Raw genomic sequence first — 5,107 nt, forward strand, 5'->3', positions numbered from 1 at the left:
AAAAACCACCTCCACTGTTCAAGGATTTCTTCTTTCTTCTAGAGCCAAAGTGGGGATGTAAAAAGGACAGCTTGCATCCCCTTCCACTAATAGTGGCTGACATGACAGAGAACTGGACTGAGTACTGTTGATCACTCAGTCTGCCAGCTCACTTCTTCAAAACCACTGAACACTGAATAAAGAAACGATTGCCTAAAAGTAATACATTTTATCAGGCAGTAGGTTCAGAATTGAAACACCTGTCTATTCAACCTTCCCGGTTCTGATTGTGGAAACTGTGGGGTGAGTACAGATGATCCTGTTGTGGGGATCGCCACTCTCAGTGTAATCTGCTTTGTATCTCCTGAGTCTTATCAGCTAGCCTAGAAAAATGCAGGCTTCCCTCTGCTGTCAGGATGCTAGTGGTGGTCAGGTGGGCAGCTCGCCACTGTAGGACATTGTGAATGAGATAAGCTCACTGCTGTTGTAGGATGACCAGATCCCCTGACAGTAAGACTTGAGAACCCTTGATCCAGCAGATTCATATACATGACTGACAAGTGGAAATGTGCCAGGATCAGATTCATTCTTGAGAGAGCTAGAGAATGTTTTTTGTTTTTATTGTTATCATTCTTTATCTTGTCCTTGAAAGCACTGTGTATCTCAGGTTGGCCTTGAATCCTCCCGTCTCAGCTGCACACACTTGCACCATCACATCTGTTGCTGATTTGTTAATTGACGATTGGGAGTATGCTCCTTCAATATCCAGACCGTCTGTTTTTGCTGTGTTCTGTTTCCCTTGGTGAGAAATCCATAAATAGCAGGATCTTCCATCTCTGGGGGGACCTGTAAATTCTCCTTTTTGGTCTGACAAGTCCATGAGCCAGTGACCTGCACTTTTTTAGGGGCCATGGGTAGCTTCTAGGCTGCACTTGAGGGCATTGCATCTCAGATTTCCACTGCTGGATCTGAGGGTTCTCAGCTCTTACTGTCATGGGATTTGGTTATCCTACAATAGACTTGCCATTTTTTGTTGTATGTGTGTTTTTAAAGATTTGTTTATTTTATGTGTATAGGTGCTTTGCCTGTCTGGATATGTGTGCCTGGTGTCTATGAGGCTGGGGGATGGCATTGGAGGCCCTAGAATTAAGAGTTACAAATGGTGTGAGTCATTGTATAGTTTTCTGAGATCTGAACATGAGTCCTCTGCAAGGCGATAATTGCTCTTAACTGCTATGCCGACTTTGTAGCCCTGCTCCCATTTTTATTAATGGGTTCATTCTTATTAGAAAAATTTACTCTCAAAGCTGATTTTACTTTAATATTTCTGGAAAGCCTTTAGTTGTCCCCAATAACAAACACATTAACATATCTTAGGATGAGATTCCATTTTGTGTGATATTCTACATTATGAACTTGATGGCTTTTATTAGAAGTTATTGCCTTAGTGTTATAAAAGAACTATCTCTAGGAAATACTGTTTATAAAATGCCTTATAATGTGTTTGCATAAAGAATGATATTCCATAACCAAACTCTCTTAGAATGTCTTTGCTGTAAATATTCAGTTACTCATTATCAGGCACTGAATTGAGCACCTGAAATAACTCATTTAATCCAGACACTCTTGTTTGCTCAACACCGAGGGGAAGGACCTGAATGACTTCACTCTAGCATGAAGTTCTTTGAATTTGAATTTGAATGATATGACACAAAAGGCTTGCAGTAATTTGCCACTAATCTTGACTGAGGGGGAAAGTGGCAACAGGTAAATGGAGAAAAAAGGAATTTGGGGGATGGGTCTGGCTGTCAAGTATGGAGAAGGTCCTGAGAAAGCCTCTAAGATTTGCCTCAGGATAGTTCTTATGCTATCTTGTGGGTAACCTGGCAAGGACTAAAGAAACTCAGACTAGGATGCCCCGCAGAATTGCAGATCTCCCATGGCCTGTTCTCCATAGACAACCAAAGGGGCTTTTATTTTATTTTGTTTAAGTCAGACTATACCATGGAAGGACAAAGAATATGATCAATATATTGCATGAAAAGTTAATAATAAATAGATCAGACTGTACCGCTGCTTTAAAATAATATCCTGTAGCTTTTCATGAAATTTAGAGTAAAATGAAGATTTCTTGACTTACAGAGCTCTGTTTAATATGGCCTCTGCTTACATAGGGCCTCATCTCGCGATCCTCTTCCCTTGTTTCTTCTAGTGCCCCACCGTAAGTCCTCTCCCTGGAACTCTTCACAGGCTGATGGTTGGTCTTTCAGATCCCACTCCACAGCACTATCCCAGGGAGGCCTTCCTCAGCCTCTCATTCATTATAGCGCCAAGTTCTCTGAACCACAGCTCTTACGCTTGTAGAGGTATTATCTGTCCGCCATGTTCTCTGTTGATCTCCAAAGCCTAGGAAAAACCCTTGGCAATTTGTCAAGTAGGTAAGGACTGTTAGCCAGCTTCTTGATCTTATTTCACCTGGATATAGATTAGGTGAGTTAGTCCTTGCCCCATAGAGCATGAAAGAGCTATAGAAATTAAATGCAGACAGAATTAAGTTTTGTTCCTGCAATTGTTGCTTTCCAGTTATTTGCTTGTTCTGTTCTAAACTTAAGTTTCTTTGTTGCTAAAGTGGAGTTAATGAACTTAACTTACAAAGTAAGAGTTTGGGGACGGGTTGTACTTCCCTAACATGCACAAAAGCCTCTGTCTGCCTGTAACATTGGTAATCTGCGAATTGGGATGTTGAAGCCTTTGAATCCTGAAGAAGCTCAGGGTTACCCTTGGCTCCATACCATGTTAGAAGCATAGTAAATTCACACTGTCTCAATGGTGACTGGGAGGGAGCTAAGAAGGAAAAATAAAAGCAGGCAAAGGATAGGAGAGAAAGTTGCAGGAGTAGACATTTCTAATGCATTGGAATTACTTATATCCTTTGTCTTCCCTCCCTCTCTCCTCTTCTCTCCTCTCTCTCTCTTCCTTTCTCCCTCCCCCTTCCCTTCTCCTTCCCCAGGATCTTGCTATGTAGTCCACTCTGGCTTCAGACTTGAGGCAATTCTCCGAAGCCTCCCAAGTGTTGGGATTACAGGTGTGTGCCATATGCCTAGTGAGTAGCTTTCCCTTTTTACCTCTAGTCCTCAACTCATGACAGAGTAACTTTGCCTCATAGTGTCACATATAACCAGTATTAAGTCAGTCAAATAATCAAAAAAAAATCTGATATGATTCATCAAAACTAATAATAATTTTTGTCATTTTTAAAAAAAGTTTTATTTATGTATATGAGCACTCCATTTGCATTTATGCCTGAATGACAGAAGAGAGGATCAGACAGAAAAGGCATTGGATCTTATTACAGATGGTTGTGAGCCACCATGTGGTTGCTGGGAATTGAACTTAGGACCTCTGGACAAGCAGCCAGCGCTCTTAACTGCTAAGACATCTCTCTAGTCCAATCTTTGTCATTTCTAATCAGTCATATTTGTCAAAAAATATTTTAAATTGTTAGGATACAAATATCTGTCTTTGTTTTCTGACACTCTAATGTTACTGTGTGTGTGTGTGTATTTAGAAATGGCCTCATTATATGGCCCTGGCTGTCTTGGAACTCACAGAGATCTGCCTGCTGCCTCCCAAGTGCTGGGGTTAAAGGCATATGCCACCACATATTCTTAAATTGTAATTGTGTGTATTTGTTTATGTGTTATGTCATCCATGTGGATGTCAAAGGACAAATTGTAGATTCAGTTTTCTCTTTCTACTTTTACCTGGTCCTGAGGGTTAAGCTCAGGTCATCAGGCTTTCAGGTTATGCTTTTGACCTATGCAGCCATCTTGCCGCCCTGAATCTTACAGTCTTTAAAAACAAATTTTTGGGACCAGCAAGATGGCTCAGCAGGTAAGGATGCTTGCCTCCAAACCTGACAACCTGAGTTCAAATCCCAGGATCCACATGGGTGGAAAGAGAGCAACTCCGGTAAGTTGTCCTCTGACCTCCATACAGACACCACAGTATGTGTGCATGATAAATAAATAAAGTGTAATTTAAAAAAAAAAAAACAAAATTTTTTAATTAATTAATTAATTTACTTTATATCCTGATCACAGCTTCCTGTCCCTCTACTCCATCAAATCCCCTCCTTTCCCCTCCCCACCTTTCTCCTCAGGAGGGGGGTCGTCTGTGGATGTCAGTCCACCTTGGTATATCAAGTTGCAGTAGGATTAGGCACATCTTCTCCTATTGAGGCTAGACAAGGCAGTCCAGTTAGGGGAAAGGGATCCACAGGCAGGCCACAGTCAGAGACAGATCCTGCTCCTGTTGAAAACAATAAATCTTTTCTTTTCTCTTCTTCTTTTTTCTTTTTTTTTTAAGAATTATTTATTTTATATATGTGAGTACACTGTCACTGTCTTCAGACACACCAGAAGAGGACAACAGATCCCATTACAGATGGTTGTGAGCCACCATGTGGTTGCTTGGAATTGAACTCAGGACCTCTGGAAGAGCAGTCAGTGCTCTTAACCACTGAGCCATCTCTCCAGCCCTGAAAACAATAAATTAAAAAAATACTTAAAATCTAAAAGACTAAACTCAAAAATCTGATTTTGTTTTGTTTTCAGACAAGGATTCATGTAGCCTAGGCTGGCCTCAAACTCACTATGTAATCAAGGCTGGTTTTGAACTCTTCATCCTCCTACTTCCTGAATGCTTCAGGTTACATGTGTACCACCACACTTGTCTTCAGTAACTATTAATTTGTGACTAATATTTTGTCAGCTTGACACAAACAAGGAAGTTTGTGTCTGGGAAGAGGAAAATGCCACTATAACACTGGCCTGTAAGCAAATCTGTTAGCCATTTTCTTGGCTGATGGTTAATGTGGGAGGGCCTAGCCCACTGGGTGGCTACCCCTGAGCAGATGGTCCTTCATTGTATGATAAAGTAAGCTGAGCTAGCCATGGAGAGCAAGCCAGTCAGTAGCATCCCTCCCTCTACAGTCTCTGCTTTAGCTCCTGCCTTGAGCTCCTACCCTGATTTTTCATCAAGACAACGGCAAACTGCAAGGGGAACTAAACCCTTTCTCCACAAAGTACTTTGGTCATGATTTTTGGTTTGTTTTTTTTTTTTTTTT

At 41.1% G+C, this 5,107-nt stretch overlaps 1 protein-coding gene across 3 annotated transcripts in view; it reads left to right on the forward strand.

Annotated features, from left to right (window-relative positions):
* Pde8a (phosphodiesterase 8A) overlaps window positions 1-5,107 on the forward strand; it is a 129,275-nt gene that overhangs the window by 60,204 nt on the left and 63,964 nt on the right. Inside the window, exon 1 of one of the 3 annotated variants that reach the window (XM_031387173.1) lies at window positions 3,010-3,064. The exons of the other annotated variants lie outside the window; for them this stretch is intronic. The gene's annotated coding sequence lies outside the window, so the exon portion shown is untranslated. Of the gene's footprint in view, window positions 1-3,009; window positions 3,065-5,107 lie in introns of those variants that run through there. 3 annotated transcript variants of the gene reach the window in all.

This window comes from Mastomys coucha, unplaced genomic scaffold, assembly GCF_008632895.1.
Source record: "Mastomys coucha isolate ucsf_1 unplaced genomic scaffold, UCSF_Mcou_1 pScaffold21, whole genome shotgun sequence".
NCBI lineage: Eukaryota > Metazoa > Chordata > Mammalia > Rodentia > Muridae > Mastomys > Mastomys coucha.